This window comes from Peromyscus californicus, unplaced genomic scaffold (genome assembly GCF_007827085.1).
Source record: "Peromyscus californicus insignis strain IS unplaced genomic scaffold, ASM782708v3 Scaffold_1__1_contigs__length_55948999, whole genome shotgun sequence".
In the NCBI taxonomy this organism is placed as follows: Eukaryota; Metazoa; Chordata; class Mammalia; order Rodentia; family Cricetidae; genus Peromyscus; species Peromyscus californicus.
In genome coordinates, this window is record NW_026294492.1 from 24,693,025 (window position 1) to 24,708,706 (window position 15,682).

The following is a 15,682-nucleotide window of genomic DNA, read 5'->3' on the forward strand; positions in this document are numbered from 1 at the left end:
CTGTAAGCAGTCCTCGGTGCCGCCTGCAAGTGTCTGTCCCCGAGGAACCGAGACCATCCACTTGCTCAGTGATTCTTAGTAGGAAACCATAGGCCCAGGCGTTTCATTAAAGCCAAAGAGGGGCTGGAGAGACCCCGTCGCCCGGCGGTTAATGACTGGCTGCGTTTTGCAGAGGAGTTAAGTTAGGTTCCCAGCACCCACGTGGCGGCTGACAAACATCCCTAACTCCAGTTCCTGGGATCTACGCTGGCACGAGGCACTCATGTGGTCCATATAGCATGCAGTCAAAACACGCAGACATATAAAATACTATATATATATATATATATATATATATATATATATATATATATATATGTATATATCCCATTTTTAACTGCACTTTTTTAAAGAACTAATTTCTTTTGTTGTTTCTTTTTTCATTATTTTTTAAGTGAGTGTGCAGGAGTGTGTGTGTGTGTGTGTGTGTGTGTGTGTGTGTGTGTGTCTGCAATAGTAGAGGTCAAAGAATAACTTCCAGGATGTATCTTCTGCCACTTTGGATCCAGGGACTGAATCCTTAGTTTTGGCAGCAAGCACGTTGATCTGCTGAGCTGTCTTGCTAGACTCTATATTTTATCTTATTTATTTATTTTATTTTTTATTTATTTATTTATTTTTTTTTTTTGGTTTTTTGAGACAGGGTTTCTCTGTGTACCTTTGAGCCTTTTCCTGGAACTCACTTGGTAGCCCAGGCCTCGAACTCACAGAGATCCGCTTGGCTCTGCCTCCCGAGTGCTGGGATTAAAGGCGTGTGCCACCACCGCCCGGCTAGGCTCTATATTTTAATTAGAAACTTCCTATTCAATATCTGGAGATTAATCATGACATGTCAATATTATGGAAAATACATCATTAAAATCAGGTACGAGGCCAGCCTGGGCTACAGAGTGAGATCCAGGACAGGCTCCAAAGCTACACTGAGGAAACCCTGTCTCAAAAAACAAAAACAAAACAAAAATCAGATGGGGTGGTAGTTCTGTTGATAGTGTGCCTGCCTAGCACTCACAAATCCCTGTTTTAATCACCACCACCACCACATAAACAGGACTAGTCGGTGCTGGAGACCAGACTAGAGGCAGTAAGATCAGAAGTTCAAGGTCGTGCTTAGGTACCTAGAAGTTCTAAGCCAGGCTGGCCCATGGGAGACCCTGTCATTCACACGTAAATAAATAAAATTGGAAATCATACCACATCGCCTTATGACTCTAAAAGCTACATGGATACAGATCTCAAGTAAATAAACTTCATTTAAGCACTAGAATTATGAGTACAGTTTTTTAAAAATTTTATACTATATACTCGATAATATTGTGATGAGTGAGAGCCACCACACAGCACTTGGAAGATTTTGCACGTCAGATTGACCCAGAGATTAAATGTTTTGAGAAGGGGAAAATAAAAATAACATCAATTACTGAGGAAACTATTATGTGCATTATCATACTATCCTGCATTTGAACAAAATTCTACAACCTGAGTGCTACTGATTAAAATTTTCTGTTTTGAGATTTGTTTGGTTTTGTTTTGTTTTTTTTTTTTTTTTTTTTGAGACAGGGTCTCCTTCTATAACCTAGGCGATCTCAGAACTCATTATATTTCCCAGACTGGCCTTGAACCAACAACAAACAGCTTGCTTCAGCCTCCTGAGTACTGGGATTAAAGCCTAGATGCATGCCTTTAATCCCAGCACTCGGGGAGGCAGAGGCAGATGGATCTCTGAGTTCAAGGCTAGCCTGGTATACAGAGTGAGTTCCAGGACAGCCATCACCACAGACTCCACCTTATTTTTTGAAATCAAGTCTCTTGCTGGGTTTGGTTGGGACTCACCAAGTAGGCTAGGCGGCCTGACTGCCGAGCTCCATGGATCCCCTGGTTCTCTTCCTCTCCAGCACTGAGATTACAAACGTTCAACACCATGCCCAGCTCTTGTTACATGGGTTCAGGGATCATATTCAGGGATTCATTCTTACACAGAAAGCTCTTTACAAATGAGTTATGTTCCTGAATCCCCCTTTTTTTTTTTTAAAGATTTATTTATTTATTATGTATACAGTGTTCTGTTTGTATGTATGTCTGCACACCAGAAGAGGGCACCAGATCTCATTATAGATGGTTTTGAGCCACCATGTGGTTGCTGGGAATTGAACTCAGGACCTCTGGAAGAGCAGTACTCTTAACCTCTGAGCCATATCTCCAGCCATCCTGAATCCTTTATACATTTGCATACTTTTTGGGGAAGAACCTGATACATCATTGGTGCATAATATGTGTTGGTTGACTTGCCCTGTAGTGGAATCTGAAATTTATACATCAGTACTAGTGATGAAAATAAATAGACAACATAAACATTAAAAAATAAATAGCCAGGCATGGTGGTACATGCAAGGCCTTTAATCCCAGCACTCAGGAGGCAGAGGTAGGTAGATCTCTGTGATTTCAAATAAACTCTGGAATACACAGTGAGACATTGTCTGAAAAAAAACAATGGGAAAGCTAGATATGATGATGCCTGTAATCTTGTCATCTCAGCACTTGGGAGGAAAACTGCCATGATTTCAAGGTCAGTCTAGGCTAGAGTGAAACACAAGCAAACAAGAAGAATATTGTGTGTGTGTGTGTGTGTGTGTGTGTGTGTGTGTTATATTCATGAGTGGAGGCCAGATGTCAATATCAGTTATTTTTTCTATCTTCAGCTAACTCTCAATCTTATTTCATAAGTTTTTTTTTTTTTTTTTTGGTTTTTCGAGACAGGGTTTCTCTGTGTAGCTTTGCGCCTTTCCTAGAACTCGCTTTGTAGACCAGGCTGGTCTCGAACTCACAGAGATCCGCCTGCATCTGCCTACCGAGAGCTGGGATTAAAGGCATGTGCCACCACCGCCCGGCTTCATAAAGATTTTAAATATTTTATTATCTTTGTTTTGGTGTTACCATTTTTTTTTTTTTTTTTTTTTTTTTGGTTTTTGGAGACAGGGTTTCTCTGTGTAGCTTTGCGCCTTTCCTGGAACTCGCTTTGGAGACCAGGCTGGCCTCGAACTCACAGAGATCCGCCTGGCTCTGCCTCCCAAGTGCTGGGATTAAAGGCGTGCGCCACCACCGCCCGGCGGTGTTACCATTTTATTTATATGGGTGTTTCCTCTGCATGGATGTCTGTGCACCACTTGCATGCCTAGTTCCTCTGAAGGCCGGAAGAGGGCGCTGGGTCCACTGAACTGGACAGTTGGTTGTGAGCGGCCATGTGGGGCATGAGTATCCAACCCGGCACCTCTGGAAGAACAGCCTGTGCTCTTAACCATTGAGCCATCTCTCCAGACCCTCAACTTTATTTTTTAAATACTATTTATGTGTGTATATGTACCGTTGTGAATGTGTGCGCATGCGTGTGTGTGTGTGTGTGTGTGTGTGTGTGTGTGTGTGTGTGTGTGTGTGTGTATGTGCATGTGCACACCTTCGATCATTTGGAGGCCAGAAGAGGGCATTAGCTCCTTCAGAGCTGGACTTAACAGGCATTTCTGGATGCTCGGCTTGTTAGGGAGATGCTAATCCAACCTCTGCTTCTCTGTGAGCACACCACAAGTGCTCTTAACCACTGAGCCATCTCTCTAGCCCCTCCACCACCTTATATTTTTTGACACAAGGTCTTTTACTGGGTCTGGAACTTACCAATTGGCTAGACTAGCCAACAAGCCCCCTCGGATCCCCCTATCGCCACCTTGCGTCATACCACCACAGTAGGCTTTCTACGTAGCTCCTGGGAACCTGAGGTTGGGTAGGCATAATTGTATAGCACACACTTTACCCTCTGAGCCGTTTATGCAGCCCAGACCATTAACTATTATTTGGATTGGCGGCTCCATGTTTTGTTCAGAAGTACCCCCTCATCTACCCGAAACAAATCCTATAGCAGCACTTACTCCATTTTGTCTTCTATTTTCTTGATGGTTAAACTCGGTTAAAGTTTGAGTTCTTCAAAGGTAACACCCATATCATTATCTTTGTGTTTGACTCTTACATTTAGTAGATATTGTTAGAAAGGGAATAAATTCCTAGAGAAAACAAACACTTCCACAAAAGTAATTCTCTCTACGGTTGGAGGTTCTAGAACCAGAATCATGGAATTCGAATAATAAAGAAAGCCTACTATGTTGTGGTGGTATGAAAGAAAATGGCCCCCAAAGGGAGTGACACTATTAGAAAACATGGCCTTGTTGGAGGAAGTGTGTCACTGTGGGGGCAGGTTTTGGGGGCGGGCTTTGAAGTCTTTTCTCCACCTTCACTCAAGGATAGGCAGTTGACTTCCTGTTGCCTCTAAGTCAAGACTCTCAGCTCCAGCACCACATCTGCCTGTATGCCTCCATGCTCCCCATCTTGCTGATAATGGACTGAACCTCTGAAACTGTGAGAGAGCCACCCTCAACTAAATAAATGTTTTTATTTATAAGAGTTGCTGTGGTCATGGTGTGTCTTCAGAGTAATAAGAAACCCTAAGACATGTGTTTAACTTTCTTTACAGACTTGAGGCAGATCAGAGTGACGGGGACCAGAGGGCTGGCTGATTGGTTAAGAACTCATACTTTCCTCGCTGAGGACCTGAGTTTAGTTCCCAGCACCCGCACTGCATGACTCACAACCACCTGTAACTCCAGTTCCAGGGGATCTGACATCCTCTTCTGGCACCTACACTCACATACATCTTCCCACACAGAGACAGACAGCATACACACAATTAAAAATAAAATCTTTTTTAAGAGATTAGAATGTTAATAATCTATTTATTGTACAGGCAATATGTATTTAGATGTGATACAGTATGTGTAGTGGAATTAAGTAAATATGAAACACTGATCTGGAATTAGGCAGGTATTAAGCCTGGTTCCTTCATTTCTTGGCCATGTAGAATTCTTGGCTTGGAGAGTTTTGGTTTTGTTTACGTTTATTTCATTATTTATTTTGTTTTTTTTGAGACAGGGTTTCTCTGTAGCCTTGGCTGTCCTGGAACTTGCTCTGTAGACCAGGCTGCCCTCGAACTCAGAGGCTGGCATGCCTCTGCCTCCCAAGTGCTGGGATTAAAGACATGAGTCACCTAGTCACTAAGCAGCCAAGGATGACCTCAAGTTCTTGGTGCTCTTCCCTCAGCCTCTCTGACACACACATGACAAGTCTGAGTTCCTAAGAATGATCAAATGAGATAACATAAACTGCTTTGAAATGAGATTATACAGACGTAAGTCAAATTAGTCTTGTATTATCTTTGCCTAAGAACTTCATTAGTACAATAATGTTCTACTTTGGGGGGTGGGTGTACGTAAGGGGGCTATTGCTGCTTTTAAGCAATTTGCTAGAAGAAAAGTGATCAGAATGCTGCACAACTTGGCGATATCCTCTCCCCAAAAAGTCTCTATTGCTTTTATAAACCTTGGGGGCGGGGAGGGGGGGACACAGGACACCTGCGAATCTTGTAACTTTCTCCCTTTTCAGAGCCTACTAAATTCCATCAGCTTGGTCGGAAGGGAAGTTTCAACTCAAGGACACAGCTACCTGGCAAAGGGCCTTCTAAAGGACACAAGTGCAAAACCCCTGGGCGATGGCCCAGGCCTGTGATCTTAGAACTCAGGAAACGGAGAGAGACAGAGGCTAGAGGGTGAAACTGAAGGTGATCTTCAGCTGCAGATCAAGTTCAAGGATAGCCCTGTCCCAAGTGGGTGTGTGTGAGGGGAGGGGTGGTAGTATACAGTTTGATTTGTGTGTGTGTGTGTGTGTGTGGTTGTTAATACAGATGGAATTAATGCAAAAAAAAATATCATTTCTTTTTATTTATTTATTTTGAGACAGGGTCTCACTATGTAGCTCTGGCTAATTTGGAACTCCGTAGACCAGGCTGTCCTCAAAACATCTTCCATTTTAAATATGGGTTTTTTTTCATGCTTTACAGTTTCTTTCTGTAATACAAATGTTTGTAAGTAGGTCATGGGTTAGTAAAAGGTACAAAAAATAACTTTGAAATATCAATTTTAAGATGGCTAAGGCCAGCGAGATGGGGCAGGAGGTAAGGCTGTTTGTTATCAAGCCTGACTACCTGAGTTGGATCCCCAAGATCTACACTGTGAAAGGAGAGAACCAACTCCCACAAGTTGTCTTCTGATCTTCACACGCGCACCCACACAAATAAATAAATGTCATTTTAAGGTTTAAAGATGCCTAGAGATATTCTGTTATGTAGAAACTATTTTTCCGTTTTGTAAGACTTAACTATTTTATGTGTATGAGCACCATGGGTGTGCAGTGCCCTCCATGGCCAGAAGAGGGCGACAGATTCCCCTGGAATTGGAGCTCCAGACGGTTGTCATCAGTATGTCAGCAATAAAATATAAATTGAATTACATCACCTAATTTTAAGGGAGTATTTTTAAAAACTTACATTAAAGCTTTATTATTCTTTCATCATTGTGGCTATGATCCTTCTGCAATTAATTCTGACATAGTATAAAGTATAGACGAATTCTTTTCATATGATTATCTGGTCTAAATACATTTTTATTACATTTCTTTGAAAATATTTTAAATTTATTTGACTTTAATTCCTCTGAGCTCTATTTTATAGTTTCTATTACAGAATCTTATATATATTTTTACTATACTCACTGGGGTTTTTATGTATAGGGATTTTATATATATTTAGTATGTATAATATATATAAAGTGGAACTGAAAATTATACATATTTATGGGTACTATGGTTTTTTTGGTTGGGAGCCTAGCCTTTAACGGCTGAGCCATCTCTCCAGCCCGGTACTATGGTTTTTAAATCTTTATTGTCATCTTGTTCGAATTTGCAGTCTACATGGAAACAAGCCTCTGGGCATATCCATGAGAAAGTTTCTGGATTAGGTTAATTAAGGTAGGAAGACCTGCCCTGAATTAAAAGGAGACAAGGTGCTGAGCACCACAGTATCTGACCAGCAACCATCCTCAGCTTCTCTACCATGGCTTCCTCATCATCACAGACTGTACCGTGGGACTTTCTTCCTTGACTTGCTTTTATCAAGAAGTTTCTCCCCCCAATATGGAAAGTAGCAAATATAGGTACCATGTGGTGTGTCTTACTTTGTTTCCTTATTTACTTATGTATTATTTGTTTACTTTAAGACTGGTTATCTCTGTGTAGCTCTGACTGGTCTAGAACTGACTATGTAGATAAGGTTGGCCTTGAACTCATAGAGATTTTCGAGCTCCTGCCTCCCAAGTTCTGGGATTAAAGGTGTGCACCTCCACCGTCAGGCAGAATAGTTCTTCTTCAAGCACTTATAGCTACTTTGTAGTGAGAGTATTCAAAATCCTTTATTCCAGCTTTTTTGAAATATGCATCATTAAATAGCACCAGGACCTAACTCCTAACTGTAACTTGGAACCCACTGACCCCTTTCCACAATCCTTACTTTGCATGTGGCGTACATAAGCTCATTGTGCCATAAAAATAGAGATGTAAGAATAAGCTTGGATAGCCAGAGTGGTTTTTTGGTGTCTCTCTTTTTTTTTTTTTTTTTTTTTTTTTTTTTTTTTTTTTTTTTTGCAGTGCTGGGGAGTGAACTCAGGACCTTGAGTATGCTAGGCAAGTACACAACACCACTAGACTTATCCAGTTGACCAGGCCCTTCTGTAATATAGCTTAAAATTCTGTACTAGCTGGCTGCTGTGTTCTCATGGCATCCTAAACTCAAAAATCAAGTTGAGCAGGTCGGGTAACAGTTTATACTGACGCCTACTATTCAAAACCATGAGCTCATTTACTCTCACTGAAATGACAGATCAGGTGTCGAGAAACACTGGTGACTCACAGTTTTATTTTTGGTTAATGACTGATTGGTTTCTGGTTGGTGTGTGTGTGTGTGTGTGTGTGTGTGTGTGTGTGTGTGTGTGTGTGTGTGTGTGTGTTTTGCTGGAAATTGAACAATTGAACCTAGGGCACTTTATCACTGATTTATATCCCCAACTCATGAGCTCATGTCTCTCTCTCTCTCTCTGTCTTTCTGTCTCTGTCTGTCTGTCTTTCTCTCTTTGTTTATGACTCTTTGCCTACATGTATGTCTGTGTACCACATGCATGCCTGGTGCCCACGGAGGTCAGAAGAGAGTGTCAGATATCCTGGACCAGAGTTACAGATGGTTTTGAACCACCATGTGGCTGCTGGGAGTTGAACCTGGGTCCTCTGAAAGAGCAGACAAAGCTCTTCATGACTCAGCCATTTGTCCAACTACCCCCTCCCCGGTTCTCTCTTCACTTTTTTTTTTCATTTTGAGTTAGACTCTCCATAAGTGTCCAAGTTTACCTTGATCTTACTCTGTAAACCAGGCAACCTTGAACTTCCAATCAATCCTTCTGTTTAAGCTACCCAAGTAGTTGGGATTAGAGGCCTGTACTCCAAGACCTAGTAGGATTGGCACATTTCTATTTTTTTTAACCAGTTTCTCACAGGAAAAAGGCGCCACATAAAATCTTGCAATTATTGACCAGCAAGATGGCGCAGCAGGTAAAGGCACTTGCTGCCCCTCTAGTTATTTGAGATTTCAGCCACTGTATTAGATTATACATTTTTAACCCATTCCCTGCTATAATCTCGGTACCTTCCGCAACACCTAATACATTTCTGATGCTTAACATCTGTCTGTTAAGCAGATGAGTGAATTTGTACCACATTATAGCTACCATTTAGGGGAATGATTACATGTTTGCTCAATAACAGATTGATAGGGCCATGGGTCCTAAATTGTGACGTCTTTACTTTCTTCCTTCATCTGTGTCCAAGCCTGGTTTTTCTCTGCCTTTTTCTTTCTTTTTAAAAAAAAAAAAAAAACTTATTTTTATCTGTATGAGTGTTTGCTTGCATGTATGTGTGTGCACCCTGTGCATATCTAGTACCTGTAGAGGTCATAAAGTGTTGAATCCCCTGGAGCTGGAATTATAGACAGATTATAGAATCATGTGGGTGCTAGGAATCGAATCTAGGTCCTCTGCAAGAGCAGCTAGTGATCTTAACTGCAGAACCAGCCTCCTCCTCCTCTTACTCTTTTTTTTTTTTTTTTTTTTTTTTTTTTTTTTTTTTTTTTTGGTTTTTTGAGACAGGGTTTCTCTGTGTAGCTTTGTGCCTTTCCTGGAACTCACTCGGTAGCCCAGGCTGGCCTCGAACTCACAGAGATCCGCCTGGCTCTGCCTCCCGAGTGCTGGGATTAAAGGCGTGCGCCACGACCGCCCGGCTCTTTTTTTTTGTTTTTTATGTTGTTGTTTTTCGAGACAGGGTTTCACTGTGTATCCCTGGCTGTTCTGGAATTTGTTCTGTAGACCAGGCTGTTCTTGAGCTCAGAGATCCTCCTGCCTCGGTCTCCTGAGTGCTAGGATCAAAGGCACATGCCACCTCCTCTCAGCTCTCAGCTTCCTTTTCCAAAAACCAATTTTCTCTCCCTATAACTCTAAGTTACTAGAGTTATTATATTTTTATTTATATTTTAGTTGAAAAGATATCCTTAACAGCTACCATCCAGTCTCTACTTCAAGAAATCTAAAGCTAAAAGGCCTGAGGACTACCTCAGTAGGTACATACAGACAGGAGAAAGCAAACCACAACCCCAAACCCAACACACAAACAAAAAACCATTTGCTGGTAGGCACTTTGGTGAACAGAGTAATGGGTTAAAGTGATAACTGGGTGTCCAGGCTTGGTTACCTCAGTTCTCAGCTTCTCCTTTTTTTGTCCCGAGGAAACTGTTCCAGATTCAATTTGAGATTAAGTGTCCTGAAAGTTCTTATAACCTAAAAACTGGGAGGCTGTCACACTAGCAAAGAAGGCTTAAGGCTGTCAGTCCAGGCAGATTGTAAGTGTGAGGGCCAAAGGAAACTCTACTTCCCTAAACTCCAGATATCCAGAAATGAACTGAGACTTCAAAAACTCAGAGTTTTTTTTTTTTTTTTTTTTTTTTTTTGGTTTTTTGAGACAGGGTTTCTCTGTGTAGCTTTGCGCCTTTCCTGGAACTCGCTTTGGAGACCAGGCTGGCCTCGAACTCACAGAGATCCGCCTGGCTCTGCCTCCCAAGAAAAACTCAGAGTTTTTACAAGACAATCAGGGAAATATTGTGGCACTGGTTTTCTCAAGATAAATTTAGGAATATATTAATTCACAAAGTGAGTATAATTCCAAGGGCAGAAGCTGCAAATTAAGATTATTAGAAAGTAAGACTCCTACAGAGCTAGAAATTTGTGCCGTCACTATAGATAAGGGGGGAAATGTATTCAGCCTTGTTATATCACAAAAAATATGCTGAAGGTTTTAAATGGATTCTTTACTTTAGTTATTATAATACCCATTTTACAGAGGATTTAACTGATTAAGAGCTCACTCCATATCTTATTGCATACAATTAATAAATGGTAGAATTTAAGAGCAATCCCAGTCTTGTTGATTATCAATCCCATTTTTACTTACTTATTTTTTTGAATCTTTGAGACAGGGTCTCACATAGTCCAGGTTGGCATCGCTCTTTCGATATAACTAAGAATGACCTTGAACTTCTGATCCTTCTGTCTCCATCTCCCTGGTTCTGAAATTTAGGCATATGGTACCACACCTGTTTTCTATAATGCTGGGGGCTGTTAGCAAGGTTTCATGCATGCTAAGCAAGCATTCTACCAACTGAGCAACATGTCCAGTCTCCAAAACCATATTTTTGTCACATAAATAATAATATCAAGGCACATGAGGAATGGCGGCTGTGGAGGTTTGAAAGGAAATGTCCCCCATAGGGAGAGGCACTATTAGGCGGTGTGGCTTTGTCTGGGGTAGGTGTGGGCTTGTAGGAGGAAGTGTGTCACTGTGGGGGTGGACTTTGAGGTCTCCTATGCTCAAGAGACACCTAGTGACACAGTTTACCTCCTGTTGCCTGCAGATCAAGATGTAGTACTCTCAGCTCCTTCTCCAGCACCCTATCTGCCTACGGGCTGCCATGTCCCACCATGATGATGATGGACTCAACTTCTGAAACTGTAAGCTGCCCCAATTTAATGTTTTCTTTTGTAAGAGTTGCCGTGGTGCCGGGCGGTGGTGGTGCACACCTTCAATCCCAGCACTCCAGAGGCAGAGTCAGGTGGATCTCTGTGAGTTCGAGGCCAGCTTGGTCTACAGAGCGAGATCCAGGACAGCCACCAAAGAGAAACTCTGTCTTGAAAAACCAGAAAAAAAAAAAAAGAGTTGCCATGGTTATGTTGTCTCTACACAGCAATAGAACCCTAACTAAGAAGGTGGCTTGCACCAATAATATCATCACTCAGAAGGGCGAGTCAGGAGGACTGCCATGAGCTGGAGGTTAGGATGGACTACACGATGTACAGTGAAGCCTTGCTAAAACAACAAACAAACAAAAACCCTCAAAAAAACCCAAAAAACAACAACTAAATACAGGAAGTGGGAAATGGCTCAGTGGTTAAGAGCACTGGCTGCTCTTGCTGTGAATCTGAATTCAGTTCCTAGCACATACATGGTGGCTCCCAATGGTCTGTCACTCACTCCAGTTCCAGGGGATCTGATGCCCTCTTCTGGCCTATGAAGGCCTTGCACACACATGGTGCACAGCCATGCACACACCAAGAAACAAAATACAAACACACAAAGCAGAGTAGCAGGGACTTAGCAAGCAGGCCAAAAATGAAAGCTCACGCTGGGCAAATCCCAACACTTAGGAAACAAAGGCAGGTGGATCTCTGTGAGTTCAAGGCCGGCCTGGTCTACATAGCCAGTTCCAGAACAGCCAGGAATAATAATAATAATAATAATAATAATAATAATAATAATAGTAATAGTAATAAATATGTATATAACACTTTAAAAATGTAAAATATAAATTGAAGAAAAATGTTAATATAGGAACTTCGATTTTTTTTTTTAGATTTATTGTTTTTATGTTTATAGGTGTTTGCCTGAATGTATGTCTGTGTAGCACATGTGTGACAGATGCTTATGTAGGTCAGAATGGGGGTGGGAGTCATAACCTCTCCCACTGGAGTTACAGATGATAGTGAGCCACCATGTGGGTGCTGGGAACTGGACCCAGGTCTTCTGCAATAGCAGCCAGTGCTCTTAACCACAGACCTATCACTCCAGCCCAGGAACTGAGATTTTTACCTTAAATCATTGAAGCAGATGTATAATTAATATATGATATCAAATTAATATGTGATAGTGGGCAAGTAGCAGGCCCTAAGAAACTCAAATCCTAAAAACAATGTATTTTTATTTGTGTGTGTGTGTGTGTGTGTGTGTGTGTGTGTGTGTGTGTGTGTGTGTCTGTGTGTGTGATGTGCACCACAAGCATGTAGGTGCACGTAGAGGCCAAAAAAAAAAAAAAAGCATTAGATCTTCTGAAACTGTAGTTAAGGGCAGTTGTAAACTGGGAAATATGGATGCTAGGAACCAAATATAGGCCTTTGGCAAGAGCAGCAACTACTGGTCTTAACCTCTGAGCCATCTCTCCAGCCTCCCCACCTCCAACATCCTTGTTCGTGAGACAGGGTCTCACTACGAAGCCTTCTCCGTTGTAGAACTTACTATAGAGATAAGGCTGACCCCAAATTCAGAGAGATCTGCCTGCCTCTGCCTTCTTAGTGCAGGGATTAAAGGCCTGCACCATCAGACCAAGCCCCCAGATAAAGGCTATTATGATTCAGAAAAATACCTAGGAAATGGTTTCTTTGATAACAACATACTTTTGAGTTCTTATTTGAATCAAAGTTCAAAGGAAATTCCACCCAGAATCTTTATGCTGAATTTCTTCCAAAAGTTGCCACAGTAATCCCGCCCTATATAGTTTCCTTTCACAATGTGAGTTTCCCATCGACTTGCTTTGACAATAGAATATAGCAGAAATGACAATGTGCAAATTTGGAGTTTAGTATTCATACTCTCTTGGAAGCCAGATATCATGGAAAGGTATTTAAATGATCCTTTTTTTCCATTTATTTATGTGTGTGTGTTTGTGTGTGTGTGTGTTGTAGGCACGTGTGCCATGTGTGCATATAGAGGTCAGAAGATACTTGCAGACATCAGTTCTCTCCTTCTACTGTATGGGTCCCAGTGATTAAACTTGGGTCATTAGGCTTTGTGGCAAGTACCCACACTCACTGAGTCATTTTGCTGGCCCACGAATCAAAATTAGCTTGCTAGAGACATGTCACATCCAGTAGTTACAACCAAACTCTGAACATTTTTTTTTGTTTTGTTTTGTTTTTCAAGACAGGGTTTCTCTGTGTAGTCTTGGTGCCTGTCCTGGATCTCACTCTGTAGACCAAGCTGGCCTCGAACTCACAGAGATCTGCCTGCCTCTGCCTCCCGAGTGCTGGGATTAAAGGCGTGTGCCACGACTGCCCGGCACCTCTGGGCATTTAACTGAGGTTGGCTAGGCCATCCAAACCGTTTAGTCAAACTGCGTGTACATAATCTACCCAAAGTAAGATCATTAGAAGAACCACGTAACTCAACACTTCCCAAACTGCTCACAGAATTTCAAGTAAATAAATGACTACCATTTGAATTCAGTACATTTTTGAGTGGGCTATTATCCCCTACAGCCCTCCTCCTACCCCAGCAAATCTAATATAACCATCATGAATGGATTGTTTTTCCAATTATTCAGATTTATTAAATAAGTAGCATATGCAAGTGGTATACAATGTATAAAGTATGGCCAGTCTTCAGTAAGTTAACAATGTGTATCAGGAGGTAATCCAATGTATAAGTAGCTATCACAGGACAACATAGAATAACAACCCTAGTGTATAACTTACTACACTGTCTAAGAATTTAAACAAAGAAACATTTTAGCTTGAGGTGATAAGGAAGGGCTTTTTGGTTTTTGTTGTTGTTTTGTTTTGTTTTTGTTTTTGTTTTTGTTTTGAGACAGGGTTTCTCTGTGTAGCCCTGGCTGTCCTGGAACTCACTCTGTAGATCAGGCTGGCCTTAACTCACAGTGATCCACCTACCTCTGCATCCCAAGTGCTGGGATTGAAGGTATGTGCCACCACTACCCGTTGGAAAAGATTTGTCAAGAAGGTAATGTCAGAAAACCTTGAAAGACTTTGGTAGTGAGTAGAAGGAAAGGACATTCCAAGTAAAAGAAAATGACCTAGAACAATATCCAAGGAGAAAGACAAAGAATTTGAGATACCTCAAATTTTAGTTAAGCGTCCGGGAGTCTAAGCATCCAAGAGATGTGGGTGGACCATTCTTCATTCAACAAACACCAACTTGATGTCAGGCACTGTCTACTCCACTAATTAGTATGTAACAGACCTGGAAGCTGAGTCACCAGGTAAAGATCCCTAAAGTGATGGAGCATGTCAGTTTTTGTTGTTTCCTGTGTATATGTATGTATGCTAGGGGCTGGGGAGCGCATGTGGAGGTCAGAGGACAAATTTGAGAAGTTAGTTTTCTCCTCTTTTGAGTTCTGGGGATGAAAGTTGGGTCATCAAACTTGTGAGGCAAACACTTTTTACTCCTGTGCCATGTCAGTGCCCCCTTTTTTATTTTTTAGAGGTAGTGTCTCTTGTAGTTCAAAGTGGCATGGAATTTGCTATGCAGACAAAGATGACTTTGAACCACTGTTGAGCCATATTGGGACTAGGGATAAAGCTCACTGACTGGTAGATGACTTTCTTATTATTGGGACGTCCTGGGTTAGCTCTCCAGCACCAAAGGAAAAAAAGTGACTTAAGGAACAGTAACAAAGTAAATATCTGTCATCGTTTGTATGGTAAAGCAAACAAACAACAAGCACAAACCCTGTGGTGAATTAGTATAATGCAAAACTACATAGCAATGAGACTAAATGTACAACTGTTACCACCAGAAACAGCTAGCAAAGTCAGCAAGAGAAAATTCAACCACTTAAAGCATGTAGGGGAAGGGCTGGAGAGATGGCTCAGTGGTTAAGAGCAGTGGCTGTTCTTCCAGAGGACCCGGGTTCGATTCCCAGCACCCACATGGCAGCTCACAACTGTCTGTAACTCCAGTTCCAGGGGACCTGACAACCATGGCAAAAAACCCCAGTGCACATTGAAAAAAAAAATGTAGAGGAAAATCAAATTAAGAATATAACAACATTTATATAAAGACAAGGCAGATCAGGCAAAACTACAGAACTTATTGTTTAGAAATGCTTAAGTTTGCCAGGCCTGGGGGTATGTGCCTTTAATCCCAGCAGTGGCAGGAAGAGCTCTGTGAGTTGGAGGCCAGCCAGGGCTACATAGAGAGACTCTGCCATAAAAAACAAAGCCAAGCAAACAAACAAACAAACAAACAGGTTTTATTGAGAGATAGGACAAGTACAAGAGAGACTAATACACCATTCGGGATAGTAGCTTCCTCCACAGTTAGAGAAAAGGCAGTTTGCTCCCTTCCTCAAATTGTACATATAGGTTGTATACATCTGATTTTTTTTTTTTTGATTTTTTTTTTTTTTTTTGGTTTTTCGAGACAGGGTTTCTCTGTGTAGCTTTGCGCCTTTCCTGGGACTCACTTGGTAGCCCAGGCTGGCCTCGAACTCACAGAGATCCACCTGGCTCTGCCTCCCGAGTGCTGGGATTAAAGGCGTGCGCCACCACCGCCC

At 41.7% G+C, this 15,682-nt stretch overlaps 1 long non-coding RNA gene across 1 annotated transcript in view; it reads left to right on the forward strand.

Moving 5' to 3' along the window:
* Positions 1–15,682, forward strand: part of LOC128115513 (uncharacterized) — a 117,463-nt gene that overhangs the window by 12,681 nt on the left and 89,100 nt on the right. The gene's annotated exons all lie outside the window — the stretch shown is intronic.